This window comes from Struthio camelus, chromosome 10 (genome assembly GCF_040807025.1).
Source record: "Struthio camelus isolate bStrCam1 chromosome 10, bStrCam1.hap1, whole genome shotgun sequence".
Lineage (NCBI taxonomy): Eukaryota > Metazoa > Chordata > Aves > Struthioniformes > Struthionidae > Struthio > Struthio camelus.
The window spans coordinates 835,805-859,065 of record NC_090951.1 but is presented as its reverse complement, the minus strand read 5'-3'; the positions used below and the strand labels follow the sequence as shown (position 1 = coordinate 859,065).

Below are 23,261 nucleotides of genomic sequence, written 5' to 3'. Positions count from 1 at the left end.
CCTCGCTGCCCGGGGGGCTTCCTGCCCTCGCCGGCCCGGCCGGAGGCGCCCGGGTTCCCGTCCGGCCCCGTCCCCGCTCGGCCCGCAGCCTTCGGCCGCAAACAAAAGCAAACAAAAGGAACGGAGGGGGGAGAAACTCCGCTTCTGGCTGCAGGGGTTGCTTGGCTGGATTCCCCCCCCCACCCCCCCCCCGTTTTGTTCAACGCGGCCGTTTTGGGAAGAGCATCAGGAAGTTTGCTCCGGCCTCCGTGCAGCCCGGCAGCGGCGGTGACAGCCGGCCGGACACGGGATCCCGGGCGGCCTCCCCCCCCCGCCGCCCGGCGCTGCCTTTTGTTCCCGGCCGACGGAGCCAAGGTGCTTCCCGGGCCGAGCGGAGGCGGCGGCGGAGCGGAGCGGCCGCCGGCACTGCACCGACCTCCCTCCCTCCCTCCTTGCTGCAGGCGCCCCGCTCCCGCTCCCGGTCCTGCCCCGCGGGGCCTGGCCGGCGGCTTGGGCCGAAGCCGCTGAATCCTGAACCGGGGGGCGCGCGGTTGGCCGCGCCGGCTTCCCGCCTCGCGCTTTCTTCAGCTTCCCGAAATAATAAGAGTAATAACAATTAAAAAAAAAAAACACGCTGCACCACGAAGCTGAAAAACCCAATCCCAGGCTTCTCTATTAACTTTATTTGGGTGCTGCTTGTCGCTGTTGTTCGCTCCCGCGCGCCGCGTCGGCGGAGTTACCCCGCAACCACCTTCCTCCCCTCCGCGCGGGGCCTCGAGGGCGGCGTTGGGATCGAAAGGTGTTTTTACACCCGAGCGACCGCCGTCTTTGAGGGGGGGCCGGGTGAAAACGGCCCCGGCGAGGTGCCCGGCGCCCGCGCCGTTGCCTCGCCCCTCGCTGTGCCGGGGTTGGGCGCCCCCGTCCCGCGGCGCCCGTCCGGGGCCCTCGCGGCCCCGGGGTGCCCGAGGGCAGGTTTGCAGCCCGCCGGCGAGGGGCAGAGCCGGAGGAGAGGGATCCGCGGGCCGGGAACCCTCCGTCGGGCGCTTGGGCCGAGCCGCCCTGCCTGCCTCCTCCGCCGCGGGAGATTTGGGTCGGGTTTTTAATTCGCGGGGCCGCGATAGAGTCGCGGAGGGCTGTCGCGGCGGAGAATGGGAATCGAAACATCTGTGCCCGGGCCCGGGCGCAGCAGCCTCTAATGGTTTTGACGGAGCTGTTGTGGTCTGTTGTCTGGAAAATCTGCATTCTGCGCAGCGCCCGAGGGGGGCCGCGGCACCGCAGACCGTAACGCGCCTAAATATAACCGCCGAGGCGCGCCGGGGTGAGGTGAGGGCAGGCCGGGGCCCGCCTCCCGCCCCGGCCCCGCGTGCGGTCCATGTGTCTGTGCCTGCCCCTGAGGTCGTCCCCGCGCGCCGCCGGGCTGGCGGAGGGGCGTCCGTTCTGGCTGCTGTAGTAAAAGAGGTCGGGGCGGGGGGGGACACGACTGGGGTTTTCCCTCGCCGCCGAGAAGCGGGAGTCCGGCGACGCTGGGCCGGGGGTGCCGCCCGCCGGAGCGGGGGGAGGCGGGTGCTCCCCGAGGGACGGCCCCTCCCCACCGCTCGCCTTTTGGGGTGGTTTTGTTTTTTTTATTTATTATTATTATTTTTCTCTCGCCCCGGGCGGCAGCGTCGGCCCGCCGGCGCGGGGAGGCGAGCCGCGCGCTGCCGGGGTTTCCGGCCCGTCCTCCTCTGAAACGGCCGCTGGGCCCGCGGGCGCCGAGCAGGGGGGCGCCTGCCGCGCAGCTCGGCCTCGCGAGCCCCGTTGCGGGTTTATTGCCGCGGGCGTCCCCGGAGGCAGCGGGTCCGGGGGCGCGAGGCCGCTCGCGGGACGCCGCTTCGGGTGGTGCCCCTGCCCTGTCGCGGGCGGGCCGGAGCCGCCCTGGCTCTGCCCTCCCCGCTGCTGCTAGGCAGACGCTTCGCTGTGGATCGCAGTTTCGCGATGTCACGAGCGCCAAACGCGCCTCCTGCTAATAAAAGGTGAAGCAGAGCGACGATACGGGTTCCCCCCCCCTCCTCCAAAAAACAGTCGTTTGCCGGTGCGTTGCGGTGCGTAGCTCCTGTTGCTGGCGGCGCCGAGGCGCTAGCCCTGAAGCGGGTTCCCCGCCGGGTACGAGGTGTTGTCCGCTGGCGCGGGGCGGCGCCGGAGCGGAGCCGCTCTAGGGAGCGGGTCTTCCCCCCGCTGCGCGCACGCCCTTTCCCCACGGGTGGAAAAGCGAAGCTTGCGTGGCCTGGGACCCCTTGGCTCCTCGTAGGTGTTCACGTTGACGGCGCCTCTGGCCGTTACCCCCTCGGGCGGGCGGGAAGCCTTCGGCCTTGCCCGGCTGCAGCGTCGCCCTCCGCCGCGCCTGCCTGGCTTGTCGTGGAGCGGGAGTTTTAACCCTCCTTCCTCTAGGCCGCCGCGGCCGGCGGGCTGACGCCGCCAGGAGCACGCAGCTGAGCGTCCGCGGCAGCGCTGCCGTGATCGCCGGCTTTCCCCGAGCTCGGTGACGTTTAGCGATGCGCTCGTGGGTTTGGGTCTCTCCTTTCCGTTAGGCCGGAGTTGGGTGAAGAAGCGGAGGAGCCCCGGTGCGGATGCGGGGGCCGTGCAGGGGCAGCCAGTGGGAGCTCGAGGGGGTTGCAGTCAGGTGCAGGGCGGTTTGGGATGATGCAGAATCTCTGGATCCTTCGCCGAGGTATTTTTGGCGAGAGGCTGCGTAATGGAAAAACGTGCTGGCCGGCCTGGAGATGGGTTCAGAGGATTGAACGTGGGGAGTACTCGAAGCGCAAAACCGCTCGGTATCGTAGGCACACGCTTGTGAGTTACAGAAACGATTAATCAGTTGACGTATGTGGAAGATGTTTTGGGTTCCCGTTACACGCAGCCGCTCGAGTCTCTCATCCCTGCTTTTGTGTTGCAGAAGCCCGCGTGTAAACCCTTGGACGCTGCCGCGAGGCGCGGAGCGCCAGGTCGCTCCCGAGCCCCGGGCGAAGCGGTTCCCGCGGTTTGGCGCCGAGATGGCGTGACGAGGCCCTGGCGCCCTTCGGGTTTTCTTTAACGCGACAGCACGCAGCGGTAGGAGCTGGCTTTGGATGAGTTTACGCGGCGGGCCGTGGCAGAGCCGGCTGGCGCGGCGGTCTCTCCTCCGGGCGCGCGGCCGTTGGCAGGGCCGGGGTCCATCTGCGCCCGCTTGGCTCGTGAGGGAGCAGAAGCTTTCGGGGAGGCCGCGCGCTCGCTGGCGGAGCGTGAGAGCCGCTGGCTGCCGCGTAGCCGGTGTCCTTGCGAGCGTTTCCCGTCCGTCGGCAGCCCCTTACTGTGCCAGACAGAACTGTAGATGTCAGGCTTTGCACAGGAAGGAGAGCCGGGCGGCGAGGGCGAGGGCCAGCCGAGCCTGCCAGCAGCAGGGCTGTGAGTTTCAAATTAACCTTCTGCTTGGTTGATGTCTCACGTGAAGCCCCCCCCCCCGGCCCCCTCCCCGGGTAATGCACGCTGGCAAATTGCGAGAGGCTGGTTGCATTTGCATAAAGCTATTAGAGGGAGCGGGCGGCGGCGGCCCCCCGGGAGCCCGGCCGGCCGCGCCGCGCGGGGGGAAGGGAGAGGGGGTTTTCCCCGCCTCGGCGGGTCGCGGGGGACGAGGGATGGACGAGCGCCCCGGACGTTGCTCGGCTCGGTCGCAGCTGCCGAAGGTGAAAAGAACCTAATGGATGCTCGCGCTAAGCTGGCAGGGCTCCGTGCCTTGGCGTTTCCTGCAGGATGTCACAGTCAGCTTTTTCACATCCAGTTTTAAGGAGAGGGGATTCCAGCCTCTCCTCTGGGAGGCAATTCTGCAGCCTTGATGCGTTTGCTCCTCGAAAGCTCGTTCAGCTGTCTCAGCCTAAATTTTTCCCCTTTTAATTTTCTCTTGTTAATTTTGTCCCTTTTAGTCTTACATACTTCCTTCCTAAGTTTCCTTTCTTCTTGCTGTTTTTCATCTTCCGTATAGACAGTTAAAAGCAGCTTAACACTGTGAGCTTGTTTGGAAGTCAGAAGATCTGTTCTCGTTCTGACGCTGACTTTGGGCAAACCACCAAATGTTTGCCTCAGCTGGAGCGTGGAGTGGGATAATGCTTGGTTCACATGCAGAGACTGCAAGTGAGGGTTAATCGGGAAAGAACATAATGGGTCTTAAATTCCGGAAGCATTGTTACATCCTTAAATTTTGTTCTTTGTTACTTTCTCTGTGTTTTTTTTTTTTTTCCTCCTCCTCCTCCCAGATAATTCATGAGCTGCTACTGCTTTGCTCCTACTGTCTTCCTGATGCGCTAATACCCTTCTGCTGGGCAGGAGCCTGGAACCGCAGTGTTGCAGCTGTGATTGCGTTGGAGTCCTTCAGAGAAGGATGCTCGCTCCTCCTTTATCCGCTCATACATAGAAAATTAATTTGTGTTGTAGGCCTTTCTTATTTTCCTGATGTTTTCCACGTGTTGGGGGTTTTATTCTGGCTTCATGGACTGGGAGGAAGACCAGCTAAGGTGATATATTTGTGGTTTGTGATAGTAACGCGGTAGTTTTGAATCCAGCCAGAATGCGTCTAGTCGTCTAGAGCATCGCGCGCCTTCTGGGTCTCAGATAGCGACTGTAATTCTGGACTTCTTAAAAGGGCTCAGCTACCTTTGTCCTGTTTTCCTGCGTTGTGGTAGTTGCAGTTGCCGCTTGCGTTTGCTGCAGGCCTTGTTCTGTAGGGCTGTTATGAACAGGCCTGGAGTCTTGCTTTCATTGACCTTTATTTGGATGGAGGAAGAAGGGTGAGTCTTCCTGTCTGAGCTAGGTTTTTCATTGGCTCCTACTGGAGTATGAGTAATGAGTGCCATCTCCATTGGGAGGTGGGGAAAAAAGGAAAAGCAATACCTGCAATACAGATGGGAGATGGGGAAACAGGAACATACCTGACCAAGCTGAAGATCAGCCTGGAAGGCAGCAGGATTGCCTGAAAGGGCTTTTACACCTTCGTGAAGGCAGGCTATGTTGGAAACTTGTGCTCTGGTCCTATAGAAACAGTATGTGGGGTTGGTTTTGTTTGTTTTTTTTACTATTTTTAGTAACATATTTTGATCTTTCCTATTTTTGCTGCTTCCCAGAGTACAAAACACTGGTGTGGAGGAGGCCTGTCTGTGTGCGTCAGTATTTGTAGTTTTAGAGACTCCAAGTCAAAGCAGTGCCACGTGTGAAAGCGTAGGCAGGCATACTTTTTTGAAGTCCACCCTGTTCCTCAGAACGAGTTTTTAGAGGCGTCCTGTTGGGTTTTGTAACGCACCTGATGCCGTGTAGTGGGTCAGAGAACCAAGACGGCTCTGCGACGGCCTGCTTGGGGGAGTGCATCAGCTCTGGTGTTGGCTTATTGGCCAAGGAGTAAGGAAAGTCAATGAGAAGCATCTGTTGCATCACGACAGACAGACGTTAGCAGGGGACGAACTAGGACGAGTTGTGTGATGGTCTGGCCTGGCTAGCGGCAGAGGAGAGATGAGATAGAGCACCCGGTATTGCTGTGTTTTGTGCCTTTTGCTCGCTAAAGTATCCTGGAGTGGGACTGGACGTGCGCTGCATGCTAACGGAGAATGAATGGCTGGGATCTCAGGAGGTGTGTAAACATATTGTCCCTCGCTGCTATTTCAGAAACCTATTTGGCCAGCAGCAGTGTCTGTTTGAAGGAGGTGCCACGTTTTTTTTTTTTTTTCCCCCTTGGTTGTCTTTATTTTAACCAGCCTCTGCTGATTCCTCTTTATTTTGACCGGACTGAAACACTTGGAGGTTTGCATGAGATCCTGGAAATTCTTGAGGTGGGTCTGGTGCCAAACCAGCCCTGCATGAAAAGCTTCCTTCATGGCAGGCTTGCCGCAGTTTTACCTGAAACGGCAAATGTTTAAGCAACTGAACAAAATTTTGAAAGAGTCTAGGGAATTGCTCAAAACCAAGCTGTGAGGGAAGATTTAACTCTGTGCTGTGGAGCAATAGCTAGCTGGGGTCAGTGTAAAAGCAGGGATAATGTAACTAACTTTTTTTCCACTTGAAATCTGCAAGTAGTGCCCAGGGTCATGGACATAGTTGTCAGCACAGCTCCTCTTCTAGGTCTTACATGCTGTTGACAATGGAATTGGAAGTGTCCTAACCAACCATTTATCCGCAGATGCTTCTCTGAAGAATCTCTCTTTTCCTGTGGGTGTCTTAAGTGATACGTAATTTTTGGAGTGGAGGTTTCCTTCCATTTATTCTGAGTGGTTGCTGAGCTGTTGAACATCATCTGGTTCCTTCAGGCAGTATCTAGATGGCAGGAGTCTGGTTTTCCTTCTTTCAGCTATCTTTTTCTCAGCCACTTCTTGCTTCTGCATCTGAAGGTCATGAGGTAGCAATGGTTAGTGAAACGCTTCTGATGAGATTCTGCAAGAAGCATTGGCCATCCTCTGGAGATCCTGGATTATGCAGTTCTCCTGTCACTAACCCTCAGCACAGATACAGCTGCCTACTGTGTTTAGTCGTCTACCAAAAGCATGTCTAGGGAGGGGCAGTATAGTGACATATTCTACTAAATTGCTGAGGCCAAAGAAGAAATACCCAAGTGCGCGTGTCGTTACAGTAAGCGGGGGGCACAAGCAGACCAGCTCCCTCCTCATTGCCTGCTTTGGCACGTGCAAAAGTTGCTAGGTGCTTCACAGAGCTTTGCAGAGGATTTGGACCTTTGAGAGCACAGCAAGGCTGCTGTGGGAGGGGTGGCCTTTTGCTTGCATGAAGCAACGGGCGAGTGCCCTCGTTGTGACTGTGCGAGGCAGACAGGGAAGTGCCACCTAAACAGGAACACGCTGGCCAAGTCTCAGATGCTAGGAGCAGAGTTCTTGTTTGTTGCTGAATTCCCACTGTGCCTTTGGCTTTGGGCTCTGTTTTTCCTAGCTTTCTGTTGGTGGAGGTCAATGATTTCTCTGACCTGTATTTTAGGAAGATTTCGGTTCTCTGCGTGTGATGGTGAGAGCAGGAGTGCGCTGGTGGAAGCAGGAAGGTTGTTGGTTTGCAGTCTCTTGAGGCCTCTGTAGGTGGGTCTTGGCAACTGTGTCCCTCTGTCAGAGTTCACGGGCTGCAGGTCCAGGAGGATGTCCTGGCTCCTCCGATGTTTGGGAGGAGAGGTGTCAGACAGTCTCGTTTTTACCACTGATGGTGCCCAATGAGATTCTTTTGCATTTTAAAATTCAAAAAAAAGGGGAAACAAAAAAGCTTACAGCCTTTTATTTAAAAATGGCATGCCAACAGGAAAAGATGATGTTTTTCTCACAATCTATCCCTTTTGAAACACTAGAAATATTAAAAGCCTCTTCTGTGTTTTGTTGGAGGCCTTACTGGGTTAGGGAACAAGAGCGGGTACTTTCTCAACTTCTATTTTAAAGAACGTCATATTTAATGAAGGCAAACTTTCTGTTTTGTTTTTACTGTTACCTAGCTGTTAAGTGATTGGAAGTAGCTCAACAGCCCTGTAGCGCGGAGGATCCTAAATGGGTCCCGTCTCGCTTGTTCGACCCGCAGTCCCCAGACGCGGCACCAAAATGAGATTGGTTAGTTTTGTATAACCTATATGTTTCCCGTGGAGAGGGGAGGAAGGTGATCCGGAGTCACCGGTGCGATGGCAGGGAGGGCAAGGGAAGGGTGCGTGTTGGGCAGGGACGGCCGTCCTCCCGCGCTGTTCCTTGGGCCGCCGTCCAGCCGTGTCACGGACGCAACACCGGCCTCCCAGGGTGGCAGGTCTGAGCTGCAAGCATCGCGTTCGTAACTACTCTCAGTCATGGCTCGTGCTTTCTCGGCAGCTAGAAATGAAAGAGGACCGAAAGCCTTATGGTTCAGATCATTCATAAAAGGAGAAGATAGTGGTAAAATAAGACTTCTGTTGGGAGGAGCAATACCCAAAGTAGCTGTAACAGAAAAAAAACAGATTCTGTTCTTTGATATTTTCGGTGTGTTGTGTGTAAAAGTTCTTTTTTTTTTTTTCTTAAGTTTCCTTCTTGCTTGTATGAGCCTCTTGTACAGCAGAGCAGAGGAAGAGAAACGCTTTAAGCAAAAATAGAGCATGTGTTTTCTTAAAATGAGGTTGCTGTGGCATGTTTAGGGCTTGAAGCTGTGCGACTTTGAAGTTGACTTCGTTTCACGCTGGTGATATCCTTTTAACTGTCTTAAGTAAACAATACGATTCAGCTGTGAAAAGTGTCTTGTAAATAGCTATGCTTGGTTTCTAATTCTGATTGTTTCAAAGATTTTCATAACAAATACTCTCCTTACTAGCAAACCGCTCCTTCTTAGAAAAGTTTGCATTGATTTATTATTATTTTTGCAGAGGATTTACTTGCACATTAGACTGCCCTGTGGACAATGTTTTCAGGTCAAGAATGGTTTATTTTCGTTTGGCTTAATTGAATTGGAAACAGTTACAAGCGATAGCAAGCTGGCTGCTTTTAAACCCAAGTGAGAATGTCCGCGTGCAGGTTCGCGCTGCGGTAAGTCAAGCTGCGATCGCCCCTCCAGTCGAGTCTCTGCAGCTCGCTCGCGTCTCCGGACGCCTGGCGAGTCGCGTCTTGGAGGGGTTAGCGCTGGCCGCGCTGTTACGCGCGGATAAGAGGAGTTGCGGTGCAGGGACGGGAGGAGTCAGAGGCCAGGAGGACGTCGCGGGGGCCGCGCGCGGCTTTGCCCCGGGAGCTGGCCCTGCTGCCGTCTCGCCTCCGACGCTCCTGCCCGTCCGCCGCGCCGAGCCCCGGTGCGGCGGCACGGGGAAGTGCCCTAGGGAAGGGACCTGGGGGAGGAAAACTCTGGCAAAGGAAGAAAAAGAAACTTCCTCCGTCCTTTTTTGCTGGTTTGCTTTTTGCCAGCTTCCCTTTAAGTTGAAGTAACTGAGCGATGCGGCGTGTGGCTGCGCGAGCCGCTGCGCGGAGCGGTGCAGGACCGCGTGCCCTGCCCGAAGGGGCGAGAGCAGGGCGACCCCGACGCCCTCGGGGCACGTGCTGCACGTGTTGAGTTATGGCCTAAATATCTACTTGGCGTCGAGTTGCTGGGGGGGGGGGGGGGGGGAGGCACTGTTTTTGCTCGTTTTTCCTTTCAGGAGGAGTTCAGCCGAGTTTGCCTTAAGGGATTTTTGTATAGCTTTTCAGGGCTCACCGTGGCAGAAGCTGTAAGGCTTTGTTCTGGTGCTTTGGGAGGAGAAGCCGATCCGCTGTGTCCTGCGGGCCCCCTCTGGACGTACCGCTCGTGTGCGAGTCCCAGCTGATGAGAGCTGCTCGTTCTGCTTGTGCCTGCCGAGGAGAACCGCTAAAATCTGCGGTGGCAACCCTGCGTTCAGCTGCCTACGGCTTTCCGCCTCCGATCGCTGCAGTTTCTCCTTTAACCTTCCCTCTGGAGCCGGCTTGCTGCCAGCGAGCTGAGGGAGCGCGCGGGCCGGGGTGCTGCCTGGGCCCAGTGCTTTGCTTTCTGCACCTGTGTAGCTCCAGCCGTGCAGCTGCACTGCTGCAAATCGCTGCCGCAGATTTTGTGCTCCAGTAATTTTTATTACCGCACCTCTCACCGCTGCCAAAGGCAGGCGCGTCTAAACAGCTGTTTAGCCTAGATTGTACTTCTGTCTGTATTTTGATCCACTTAAAAATATATATATATATATATATATATATATTTTATAATATATATATATTTTTTTTTACTTCGCCTGGTCCTCTGTAGCATCACTGTTCTATGTAATTTTGGAAGAACTGTCTCCAGTTCTGCCAGATATTTGTGCCTACCCTGGGCATCTCTGTTTTCCTCTTTCCTTTCTCTCCAGCCAGACTAACCTAGAAACTTTCAATCTTATTTGAAATGTTGATAGCTTCTGTAGTGGTGGAACTCTTCACTCTTCTATTTAGCGTGTTTTGCAGTTATAAAACAAATATATGCTGCAGGTTTTGAAAATTGTTTTGTTTTTATTTAAACAGTCTCAAAGTAGCGTTTAGAAACGGTCTCTTTGGTATCTCTGCTGACACTGTAAAGGCTGCGGGATATAACTGGATGTAGTGGAGGGCATGGCAGAGGAATATACAGGCTAAAAGTGAAGGATGAAGGTTGCCTAAGCATATTTAATATTCATTTTCCTGATGGCAGGTTATATTGGGGTTAATTTTTTTTTTTCTTTGAATTCAGCTTTGTTTGTGTAGTATTTTTGCTGTGTTTGCAGGTCAAGCATGCGTAGGCTCCCGGGCCAGGCACTGGTTCAGCGTGTGTGGACGCACATCGGGATAGCAAAGGCTGAGGGAGGGCTCTGCTGGGGAGGCCTGCCTGCGCCCAGGCCGTGCTCTCGGCTGGAGCGACTCCTCACTTGCCCGCACGTGGCGTTAGAGTGGGGACCATCAGGACCGTTGCCACGGTTCTGATATCTGGTATGGCAAAATGTGTGGGTATTTTTTTTTTGTTTCGTTTGTTTTGGTTTTTTATTGACTCAAAGCCGAAATCGTACAATAAGGTCTACCAAGTGAGAAAATGCTACCAGGTTTGTTGGGACGTTTCAGATGGGGATAAACTGGCACAACTCCGTTGTGTAGGTGAACTCTACTTGTGCGCAAGCATGCCTTGTCCCGTCTTCCTTTGCTCGATGCTTGATTTGTCCGGGTAGCGTGCTGCAGTAATTTACCTCCGTCAGTTGCTATAATGACTTAGCTTTGTTGGTACAACGTTTAGCTGAGTTTCACAAGGCTTCGGCCTTGTCCTCCAACGGTAATGCGCATCTTTGTATAGGTGCCCTTTTTCCTGGCTGTTAAAGAACAGTTACGAAGTGGTTAGTGAAGAAAAACTTTATACTCAGATGAAAGCGTGAGTTTAGCAACTGGCTTCCAGGGTAGAACAAAAAAACTGATTACTCCTTCAAGCACTCACTCAAGAGCCTAAGCCAGAAGGATCGTTTCCAAGTTATATGTTAAGAGACATGAGAGAGAAATTACTTACAAACAGCTCTATGAAAGAGTTTACAACAACTTCTGAACTGGGGGGGGAGGGGTGGGAAATGAGTTTAGAATATTTTAACTTTGGGGCTTTTTCTGTTTTTGGGGTTTTTTTTAACAGTTCAGGTCTGTATTTGTTGTTCTTGGGCCTCGTCGTTTCAATCTTGCTTGACCATTTAAACTTGGCTCCTGTTTAGATGTGTCGTGCTGCAGCCTCTGTAAGAAACCAGGCATGCTCTTTGACTACAGATAAGGAAGTAATGAATTTCTAAACACAGTTTTGAAAATGCCTGCCTAGGTGTAGCTTAATGAATGTTTCCTGTTTACAGAGAGTGTTCATATAATTTATGTGGGGAGAGCTGGGCAATTGCAGAGCTATCAGAGACTCGGGGCTCCGTCGTTCTGTCGCTTTGCTTCCCGGTTAAGTTGGCAGTCTGTATTCGGAGTTACAGTGACTACAAACTTAAGTTTAATAAAAGTCACTATGGAAGTTGTCTTGGGATCTTGCCAGGGAGAGTTTCCTGTTTAAAATTAGCAAGTGGATTTTTTAAAGCCTTGATATAAACTCATAATTGCTAGAATTTTCTTCTAAATCCTAAGATTTAGATGCCAGTTGAGGGAAAAACAAACAAAAATCGAAACCAGTAGAACTGCACAGTTTGGCCTTTTGTGAGAGGAATAGTAGTGAAAGTCTTGTAATACCGAGCCCTTCTCTCTGTGGTAATGAGTAACTCGTTAGGCAGTGTGCAAACGCGAGGAATCCGATTGTCTCACTCCTCATCCCGCATGCTTGGAAGGAGCTGAGATGGTTGGACTGTGCTGCCAAACACACCTGCAGCCTCTGGTGACACTGGAAAAAGTGCCAGAAATCTCAGCAGCAAGGAGGAAAGCCAAGATGAAATACAGTATGATAAAGAAAACTGTTACAGTTTTGGCTTTTGAAAGGGTGAACTATAGTAGTAGCCCTGGATTTTGGCCTGTTCAAGTCACTTTTACTGTTTCTTCCGTGTGGTTTGTTATTTATAACCTGTCGCTACTTCTGCATTCAAGACTCCTGCTGGTATACGGTATCTGAAGGAAGCAAACTTCTGAATCTCCATATTTTCCTAAACACTTGCCTTTTTTGCCTGAGTTTATATTTCTCAGAACAGGGTTGTTGCAGTTGGAGCCATGCAAATGTGAGCCAGGTGCTTCATCCATGATCTCTGCATGAAGCGTTTGTGGGTGGATGTCTAACAACCTGCATCAGGTCAATGGTGCAAAGGGAGAGACGAAAAGGTGCTCCACTACTGCTGGGACCATGAAATACGAGATTTATCCTCTCCGAGAGCGTCATTGCCATTGCGGTATGGCTTGCAGGAGATGTCTGGTTATGGTTCCCCCAGCCATGGTACTTGCTCTGCCAGGTGAAGGCCCTCTGCACCCTCATGCCAGACCGGAAGGAGCTCTGCTCTAGTTCCGAGGAACCACCTATTCCATGAATGCAGCTTGGGGTTTTCTCTTGCCAGCTGTTACTTTGCGGTTAAGTGAGAACAATTTTTCTTTTTTTCTTCTTTTTTCTTTTTTTTTCTCTTTCTCTCTCTCTCGCTCTTTTTTTTTTTTTTTTTTTTTTTTTTAATGGAAAGAAACCTTATCCCTTTTGGGCTCCTGTTGCTGCTGGTAATAGGAGTGTTTATAGAGATAAGGACCCCTTTCCCCCTCTGCCCTCCCCCAGGAGGAAGTTGGCAGCCTGCCTCGAAGTGAACAGCTCCGCTCAATGACCCACCTAGAGTGGCTGTCCAGGCTGGATTTGTATATGCTAATAGGCCTGACTTGTCCTAGCTTGTTTGTAATGATTTGTGGCTGCATTTATATGCAAATACTAACAACTTGCTGCTGAGTTAATTAGCGTTTTTTCTCTTTGCTTCCTGGAGCTTTAGCAAAAGGTCTTTATTCTGCCCATTTCAGTTGTCTGACCCGTCCCACCCACTTGCCCAGCCATGGCAGTACTGTCTGCGTGTCGGGGTGCCAGCTCGCATGTCCCCGCTCTCTGCGGTGCAAGTGGCGCAGGAGGAGCACGCTGCACGGCATGGCATGGCATGGCCCCACCTCGGACCTGCTGCCACCTCAGGGCTTCTTCCCCTGACTTCGAGGCCTGGTTGCATGAAGCCATTGGGAACCGTCTTGTAGCTCTCAAGAAAGTTACGTATTCTGTGCATTTTCCAAATATCGGTTGAGGTAGGATGATGGGATACTTCTGACATCTGCGCAAAAACCTTGCTACCTGGCTCTGGTAGTTGCTGCTTTGCCGACAAGGAGACCCAAACCAGCTCGTTTCTGTTCTGGACATGCAGAACTCTTTCTTCATCCTATCATAACTGAGAGCATTAGATGAGATCGGATGGATGATCCTCACCAGACAGGAGGCTCTGAAGGCCTGTCTGGTGACCTGGGCGTGACGAGGATGGCGTGGGGAGTTGTTGGCCTTTGACATCAGCTTTGAATTTGATTTTTACTGTTGGGGAGGGGAAGTCAGGCATCTCCTCTTTTCCTGGGAACAGTTATGTTTGTGCACTAGGTTGGACTCAAGGATTTTACTCATTTTAATTTTTCTTTCTGTCTTCCTTCTCATAGTAAGTGCAGGTGGAATTTTTGCTGGAATTGTGCAAGTCACAAGTCAAGTAAGCTACAAGATGCTTGTTTTGCTCTTGGGCCAGAGATGGAGCTCAGGGGCCTGCAGTGAGAAACCCTGGACACAACAGGGCAGGAAGAGCCCTGGGTGCTGTTTGACCCACCAAACACAGAAGAATGGAAGAAGCGTGATTCCTGAGAAATTTTAGGAGCCTTGGGAGTTCTTTGCTAGCATATCTGTCACTACCACTGCTTTGCTCTTTTCCTTGCTTGTCCCTCCCTTCCTCCTTTCTGCCCTCAAGCAAAGTCTTTTTCACAGTTACTGAGTCAGAACAGCTTCCCCCCCCCCCCCAAGCCTTTGTTTTTACTCTTGAAAGGTAGGGCCGTGGCTTCACAGCTGCAGGGGCAGAGCGGAGGAGACAGAGCCTGCTGCAGCCTCTACTCGCTGCTAGAGCTCCCACTCCCTGCCCTGCGTGGGAGGAAGGTGCTGCGCGGCGCCCTGGGTCCGCCCGCGAAGCAGGCTGGATCTCCGCGGGGCTGCGCACAGGCAGTTGGGGAGGTTTGAGGCCTGGGACGGACCGTCGCGGGTAAGGGCAGGGATCATCTGCAGTGCTGACAGGGATCTGGGGCAGGGAGGTTCTCCTAAAGAGAAGCGGTGATTCTCTCTCCCCTTGTCCCAAGTATTTTTGAAGTTTGTATTTTAAGTGATCTAGCTTTATTTACTTACTTTCCTGTCTTTCCTGAGCACTGTTTCGATTGCAAGTTCTTTGGGCCTTAAAACGGAGTGTCAGATTTTCAGAATGTCTAGATGACGGGAAGGAAATAGGTTAAAATCTGAGGCTAAGGTCTGAAAAGTCAGAAGTGGAAACTGGTAAGCCTTTGTCCCTAGATTGCCTCCTCACCCCCACCCAGCTTTCTAATATTTTGAGCATTGGTGTTTTGTTATGCGATTGTGAAGAAGTGAATTTAAGGTGGAATAGAATAGCTTCTGCTCATTCGGATCCAGTAATGAGAGAGGAATGTACCAAGTTAGGTGTGGAGCTCCGTATCCTGATGTGAAAGCCAACAGAGTAGGTAGCTAGTTGGTTAAGCAGCTTTGACCCTGTTTCTAAAGCATTGATGCGTATTTTCACCAACACCTGATGACTAGGACAACGAAGGGGTTTTGGTGGAGTATTTTTTTTCCTGTTCCCTGCTGTAACATCCTTCTGAGTTGAAGAAACTCTTCTCATGCTCAGCAGTGTTTGTCGTTGGATTTTAGGCCTAGAAGATGCGTTTTTCTCCTACTCTTTTACTTTACTTTCTCGTTTCACATCTACAAGACGAAAGGAGGTGGAATTGCAGACCTGTCCTGCTGCCATGCTGGATAACATGGTTTTGATTAATCCGAGAGGAAAGAAGTCAGTTTCTCATAGCAACCCCGATGATTAAAGTTTCAGGAGAGGCAGTCTGTCCTGGTGTACGAAACTCCCTTACCACGCTTGTCCGGGGTGGGTTTTAGAGCTCATCCGCTGTGGCAAGTTTCTGCTGCTTTTCATAGCAGCGCTTGTGGAGGTTTTGACAGACAGATGCCTTCCCCCTACCCCTCTCTCTTGCCTTTTTGTTTCTAGACTTTTCTGTGCAGAATGCATTCCTCCTACGGAAGGATTAGCACAAGAATGCAAATAGCTCTAATTGCGAGATGCAGGATTGGGCTTCCACACACGGGCAAGTTTTTGGAGGGGTGGTTAAGCAGCTCGGTTTTACAGGGAATTGGCAGCTTTCTTGTGTCCTATGGGCAGTGCTCAGCTACCTGTCTCAGACTGGCTGGGAGCGGGGGGACAGAAGTGGATTCGCACCTAGAAAAGAGCTTGGGACAGTTCCCCTTTATTCCTGAGTTGTATGAGCAGAGAGCTGTGCTGTGTATGAGCTGCCGGAAGAGCTGCGGCTCCCCAAGCCGACCTCTGTGCTGCTGCCACCACCGGCCCGTCTTCCCGCCGCTCCCGGCCACGTGTCCCCTTCCCTCCCGGGCACCAGCCGTGGCGCCCGCTGGTGCACCTCCTCAGCAGGGAATGGTTTCCTTTCCCTTCCCTTCCTGGTTGCTCCTTGGCTGGGCCCGTATGCAGAGGTGGTTCGGCACAGAGCCGTGTGGGGAGGAGAGCGGGCAAAGCTCGGCCATCGGGTACGTGGACCCCTGTCCCCAAACACAGCAGCCAGCTGTAGCTTTGGTAGTGGGGAGCCAGTTCTGTGCTGTAGTTTCTTTGGCAGCAAACTGTGTGCTGTACACTGGATCGGTGAAATGATCTGGAATTTAAAAAGCAGCATGTTTCTAGTGGGGGGCTTTAATCTTCCTCGTTTCACCGAGGACCCATCAGTGAGAAGCTAGCTGGTCCTGGCTGCAGCCTTATATTGCACGATGTGGATGGCCAACGTCCTCTGGTGGTTTGTGGGCTGGGGGACATGCACCAGCTGTCATGCAAGGGTTTGGGGCCCATGATGGGTGTCCCACTGATGTCAGAGGCTTGCACGAAGGTGGGGAATGCATCCTTTAGTAACTAAAACCTGTTGCTTCTGGCTAGGTTGTTTTCAGATCTTGTACGTAAATTGTTCGAACACTTCCCAAAAGCCAATCAAAACATATCAACCTACAGAAATGTTTTCCCTTAAAAGTTCAGAGAGAAATTCTGTCATCTTGAGCATTCATAACGAAGAGTAACTGTGTTTACTTTCAGAACGTACGGATGTCCCTAACGCTTGCTTCCCTTTACTTTGCCTTCGCTCTCGGGGTTTTTCTTTCTTTGTATCTTTCTTTTTTGTTGACTTAATCATGACTCAAGACTTCCTTAAACTACCTGGTTTGAACAGAGATTCTGGCACGTGATGCGAGAAGTGCCAGGTGACGTTTGTTGGCACGTTCTACGCAGAAGGTCGGAATTGCTCACATGGAAACCGTGTGCTGGGCGGCGTCCTCATGGGCCCGCCAGCGTGACGGGTCCGCCGGGGAGTCGCGCCGGCCGTGTCGCTTGCCCAAAAGTGTGAAACTCAGATCGTGATCCCAGCCAGGGGCCGCTGGGATCCAGCGTCTGGAGTCCGCTAGTAGCGGAGTTGGTGAACGCATCCCGCCGGCAGTGACTTTGTGCAGGTACGCGGCCGCGTTGCGCCGTGTGAGCCGGAGCAGGCTGGTGCAAGGTGTCGGATGCGCGCTCTGTGCTCTGAACAGCTTTGTCACTGACAGAATTTGTGTGGCCTTCCCGATCTTCAAAAGGTGGCGCGTTGCCTTGGTACCCGAGCCCTTCCCAGTGTTGACGAATGCATCTTCGTTGCACCGTTTTTCTCATTTTGGAGACAGAGTGGAGATGGAGGCTGGAGCCTTAGCAGGAGATCTGCTTGGGCACTGTTAGTACCTGTGGCACTGGACTGCTCTTGCAGCAGAAGTGGGGAAGTTCACAAAAAGCCACCACTGACTTCGCAGGTGTTTTCTTCTGAGCGTCCCCTGAGCAGAGTTAAGTAATGATATGATACGCTAACAGGGATGACGGGGGTAGCAGACCTCTGCGTCGATGATCACACCGCTGTTCACGTGTCAGCACTGCAGCCGTGGTGCGGTTTCCCTGAGGTTGTGTGTACTCGGGTGCTGTGGTTAAGTGACTTGCCCGACGTCACCCAAGGGGGCAGAATTCAGAATCTGTTACTGTAACCAGGTTGCTCTTTTTTTCCTTTCCGAAATACTTTCCTGTCAGAGAAAAGACCTAAATACCTGTTTACCTTAATGAGCAGCTGAACATCTCAAACTTCTCCCTGGAGAAGTAGGTAATGTGTTTCCCTGAGCAGCAGCTTTGAACATTAGCAATCTGGGGGATGGCCATCTTTTAAAAATGTTTGCTGCAGTTATGCTCTGGGTTAGAGTGGTCTTGTTTAACTACAGCTGTGAGAGAGCCTGCTGTGAAGCTTGCAGTGAAAGATCCAGTTCCTGCTCCAGGGTAGGACTCTCCTGAGGTCGTCGTTACTCTTGACTCTTTGACTTCTGCTCAGGATCTAAGTTAAAGCTGGGAGAATCTGGCCGAGTCTTTGTTGCTCTTTAAATTCAAGTTTTCACTTGGCATCCTTATCTTCTCCAGGAAAGCTGTGGGTAGGAGAGGAGTTGCTGTCTGCCAGGGGACAGTATGGGTGGAGTTTGGGTGCTCTGCTCCACCCCTGCACCCTAGTGGCCAGGGTGGCGCGGTCTGTGTGCTGCTGCGTGGGTCTGGAAGGAGACTGAAGCGGGATGGTTCAGGCGCCCGGTCCCTGCTGGGACCGGCTGAGCTCCAGCTGCCTGACCCTGGGTGAAAAGTTCAAATCTGCATTTAAAAAGAGAAGAGTGTTTGGCAGTTGGGACAGACTCCAATCCAGTTGAAACTTTTTATTTATTTACAGCTGAGCCAGTCTCTTGCTAAGACCTTGTTCAGCCTTGCATCTGTGGCCAGTACGCTGCAGGATCTTCGCTGCTGTTGGTTGGACTTGAGCTCGTTGGAGAGCTTGGATTTGTGCAGGGAGAGGGGATTTAGAGCTTGCTGTACAGAGCGCTGCAAACCTCAGGTGGACTCTGAAAACTTTCTTGTTGAGGATCTATTCCAGGAAAAACTGGAAAAACTTGTACTTCCTTCATCTTGCGTATTCCATCGCAAGGACCTTGGAGGACTTTGCTAAGGTCCTGCCATGCTCCGATGCGGTGTAGGTACAGTGCTGGCTTGGCAAAGCAGCAGAGGCAGTTGGCAAGGGCTGAGCACGCAGCCCGAGTCTGATGGCTCGGCCGGGCTGGGCTGCCCCGTGTTGCTCCTGGGAAGCGCCGGCCGACCGAGAAGGCTGGAGCATCCCTTCCCCCGGGGAAGGCGTTGATGGCTTGAGCTCCATGGAAACCATGGAGGGATTGTAGGGAAAGTCTCCCTTCCCCCTCCGTGTTCGGAATTCTGCATCGGGATGGCCAGACGTGACTGCGAAGGGGACTTGCGTTTCCATGGTAACGCAGACTGCCCCACACGCGGGGCCGGGAGCGCAGCCCTGGTCCGGGCAGCGCCAGCCGTCTGGCGAGGGCGAGCAAAGCGCCAAGGTGCATCCGTCGTGCCGTGCAGCTGCACCTCGCCTCGTTGCTCTGGTCTTCCTCCGGGCTGCTGTGGAGCATGCTGAGCTCCTGGAGAGCTTGGGTGGATGTCCTTCGTGGCCTTGGGCGCTTCTTGCCCAACTGCGTGCTGTATTAGCTGCTTTCTTTCCAGAAAGCACGCTGAGCTCTGCAGCGGGTCTGAATAGCACCTTGCAGCTTTCATTTGTTTACAAGAGCGTTAAACAAATATAAATAGTTCAACTTCTCTCCTTGTGGCGTCAGGTTACCTCTGGTAAAGACTCGAGTGTGGCTGTGAATGGAGATTAAGGAGGCCCCCAGGGTTTCATTTACTGTTCTTTCTCCATTCTGATGCTAAGTAGTAGGTTTGTAACCTGCCAGGAGCAAGATACTGCTCTGTTTCTTCTGTAAGACTTCGGGACCCTGCCCTCTGGTCTGCACAGCTATAAAGAAATGAGTTTTGTGACCCTTATTTATAGGGTGAGGCCTGGAGAACAAGGAGCCAGAGGAGGTCTCTCCCTGTGTGTTCATTTTGTCTGCTTCAGTACGTTAGCTTGCAGAAGGGGATGGGGCATATTTCCACCCGTTTCAGTCTTCACCTGTTGATAAAGAATTTGAAAGTTTAATTTCACTTCAGTTTCAAAGGTGACCCAAGAAGACTCACGTCCGCAGCCCAGCAGCCCGCCAGCAGCGCTCTGCAGAGAGCGATGGGCTCACCCAGGTTGTGGAGGTTATCTCGTCAAGAAGGGCTGAAAATGAAAGGTGCCAAAAGGCAATTTTTTTTTCTATTCAGACTGTTACAAAGTCATTGATACTTGGTACCTTTTGGGAGAGGACATCTTATAATGGAATAACTGCAATGACAGGGAATGAGTTGGGCTACAGCTGGGAGATTGAACTCGGAAGTCCCCCGAGTTGCTTCATCGAGTCGTCCTGCAAAATCCCGGGCGCCTGTTGCAGCGAGACGCTTGCTCTTTTGCTTGGAACGTTTCTGGATGCCCAGAAGGAAGAGTGACGTTTTCGGTGCAGCATTTCTTCACGTTGCTGATTTGGGGAAAGCAGCTTCCACAGACGGGGATGGGCCGTTGGGCTCTTCTCTGTGATGTCAGCTTTACCAGCGCAGGACAATTTTATTTGCAGCACTATCATCATTACAGAGTTATGTTTTTTTTGTCTGGAAGCGCTTAAATAGTGTTTACTCCCTGTCTCAACAAAATGCAAAATAACAGATTTGGGGGAGGGGAGGTGTAGGGATCTGTAACAGATGGTGAAAACAGGTTGCTATTTTCCCTAGTCCTTCCCTTTTTCCCAAGAAAACAAATCTACCCTTTTCCTGTTGTTAAACAGCAGCAGGTTCGCCATACACCTGCTAAGTTTGTTTGGTTTATACGGGGAAAATGAAATGGTTGGCGTGTTTTGAACTCTGTTTGAGAGTAGTTAAATAAGGTTGGGGAGATGAACCTCACCCCTTCTCCTGTGGCTTCTATTTTCTGTATGAATAAGAGTGGAAATACTGATTTGCTAAAATCCTTGTGAGCAGGTTCCCAGCCCTGTGGTGATAAGTTCTAAAAAGGTATGATTTTATGGGAAACTGAGTTCAGCCCATGCGTGACCCAGGCAGGAGGGTCTGAATTTGGGATCTCGGGCGCAAAGAAGAGGCTTTTCATGTTGGGGTTGTGCTGGCTGGATTGTTTCTGTCCTAGTGATTCTCTCAGTGCAAAGGTCTTAAGGTAAGAGGAGCAACTTGAAAAGGCAGCGTGGTGTGTGAGGGAGCAAGTTAGCTCTTAATCATATCATATATTAGCCTCCTTTGCAGCAGATACATGTGCTGTAAAATGCTTAGTGCTGAGAGCCTGATTGGACAGCCCATGCTAAGTGTTCAAACTCCTGCTGCCTTTTTTCTTCAAACAATATCTTCTGGCTTCCAGATTTCTGATAAATTGATAAGAGGAATTGCGTGAGTCAATAGAGTTGTAGACACTTTGCCAATATAACCCTAGCGCTATTGATCTGCCAGTAAATTAAAGTCTTACTTAGAGGCTGCCGATATTTCTAATCTCCTGCCTCACCAATTACAACCTTCCAGCTACCTGGGAAAGACAGCGAGAGGCAGATGAGGCTTCGGAGCTTTTTTCCGAGGGAGCTGGTTTGTGGCTTGGCAGCAAGGAAGCGCGTAAGGCGGAGAGGTGACTGGCTTGGGTTACCCCAGGCGGGAGCTTTATTAGGGCGAATGACTTTCGGGGCAGTAGTGAATTTGTTACACGTTTGGGAATCCTACAGAAGAATTTCCCTAGATCAGGCTTTCTTTTACTGTTTATTCCCAGGGCATAGCCTTGGCTGTTTGAGGGAAGGGATGGTTTAGAAATGTAGTGAGACCACATCTCCAGGCTATTTATTTCCATATTTGGGATTCTCTCCCCGGCTATATCAGAATTGGAACGTTCTCTTCCTCCCTGACCCCTTTAATTTCCTTTCATGGCATAGAACTTGGATGGCTTACGCTGTAAAACCGTGATGTAGTTGTGGTCACGTGAAGAAGAGCCTCAGCTTTGCAAAAGGGGACCTTACAGGTCTTTCCGGAAGAGGCAAAAATATCCGAAGCAATAATTTCTGGAAGAAAGGAATGTGGGAAAACCTCTCTGGCGGTCGGTCGCGGTTTTTGCCCTGCTCTGTTTTCTCTTGCCTGTGCCCCTCGCCTGCGCGTTTGAAGTTGGTGACAATAATGGCTGCTTTCAGATGTCCAGAGGAACAATGGGATCATAGAGCTCCCTGCTGGGGCTCCCACTTTCAGTGATGATGGTTTCAGCAGATCGTTCCTCCGATAAGCCCCTTTCAAGTCTCATTTACGTTTGAAAGTCCGTAGTTAGCTTTGGGAAGAAATCTCCAGATAAATGCTGTGTTCTTTCTAATACCCCAGAGCGAAAATCAATGGGAGGGATAATTCCTTCCCTTGTCCTACACAGACTTTCATGTGTTTCTACCTCCAGCAGCACCTTTTAAATAAAGAAGAGAAAAAGCCCTCCCTTTAGTACTCAGCCTTTTGGGGCAGAGCCCTAGCTTCTGCCGCATGATCCCGAGATGCGGAGCAATATGGTCACATCAGAGGCTTTCTATAAATATGTCTGAATTCAAGCGTGTGGCTGCAAGAGCACAGAGGTTGCAGAGCTTGGAGGGCATGAAGCTGAATTTACTTAGCGTGACCTAGTACTTGGAGCAGAGGACTAGGACCTAGTGATAAGCTCTGGTGGTAGAGTAATTCTGTGGGGAAGTGATTTTTTTTTTTTTTAATTTTTTCTTTTCATTAAATCCAGTAGATTGAAGATATTCACAATTATAAAATTTTTAAGAAAATAGAATATATACCTGTAGTATTATAATGTTTTTCTTAAGTTTGCGCAGAATGCTTTGGACAGTGACTTCTCTTTTGCTGTGCGTCTTGTAATGTGTATTTTGATGCAGGTTCAGCTTCCAGTAATATCTTGGTAGGAATTAGTGGCTGAGACTGTTACAGGACAGCTCTTTCAGACTGCTCTGGAACGTGCTTATGGCTAAAAGTTGTATCCCTCAGAAATGAAGTTATTTATCTGGCCACCTCTGTGCTAGCTGCGTTGGATTGTGTTTTCCCTGATGCTGTGAAGCTATTGCATAGGATGTACATTAAAAATTGTAACTATTCCAAGTACTGCTGTTTTGGCAGGGATTTGCTGAGTCTCATGATCTGTCCATAATGGAGTGGAGATGCTGAGCTGCAGTAGGATATATTTACACCAAATGCTTTTCTGTGGGGGAAACCTCTGAGCGGTAGAGCTGTCTGAATGCTTTCTTTAAATTACCGGTAGCTCAGCTTATAGTAGCAGAAGTGATGGCGATGGTAGAGTACCAGCCGCTTGGACGCGAGCTTGCCTCCTCAGTGAGAAGAGACGTAAGAATTACCGAGTACGCTGCTGCGCTACGTAAAACTGAAGCAGCAGCCATGGGAAGGCTGAAGAAAATCTTCAGTGTTGAACCAGACCCTCAAGAAGGGAAGAGACGGAAGCCGATTGACTCTTTCTGTATTATTTGAGATATTTGAATCCTGTTCACACTTGATGACGACGATGAGTCCCTGTGCGAGGGCAGATTGGAATGAGGTTTTTCTGCTGTTTCAATATAAGTTTATTAGGGTTTTTTGGAGTCTTTTTTTGTTTGTTTGTTTGGTTTGGTTTGGTTTTTTTGCTTTGTCTTTAATTGAAGATGCAAACTTTGCTTCAGCAGCTTGTTAGCGTTCAATTACCTCAGTAGTGGCTGGCCTGAAATAGGGAAAGGTTTTTCTGAAAGCAGTGTCTTGCTGACTCCAGTGTTGTCCTGGTCAATGCAGACAGCCCCAGGGCACCCTGCGTGCTGATGTAGCTATTGCTTTCAGGTGATGGTGGGCTGACCTCAGTGGGCGGTCATCCCTGGTCCTGGAGGGGCAGGAGGGGCAGGACGCAGTGACGCGGTGGCGGTTCGGTCGCGTGCATGCTCTTCCTCTTCCTCCTCCCGACGCCGGTGGCGTGCCGTCTTCCACTCTGCGGGGCGAGGGCGCCCCGAGCCAGGCCAGGACCCCGACCCCACCTGACGGTCCCCTGGACTAGCCCTTG

At 51.7% G+C, this 23,261-nt stretch overlaps 1 protein-coding gene across 6 annotated transcripts in view; it reads left to right on the top strand.

Moving 5' to 3' along the window:
- The window catches only part of ZFHX3 (zinc finger homeobox 3), a 752,695-nt gene that overhangs the window by 559,220 nt on the left and 170,214 nt on the right, over window positions 1-23,261 (top strand). The window contains exon 1 of one of the 6 annotated variants that reach the window (XM_068955809.1): window positions 14,086-14,155. The exons of the other annotated variants lie outside the window; for them this stretch is intronic. The gene's annotated coding sequence lies outside the window, so the exon portion shown is untranslated. Of the gene's footprint in view, window positions 1-14,085; window positions 14,156-23,261 lie in introns of those variants that run through there. 6 annotated transcript variants of the gene reach the window in all.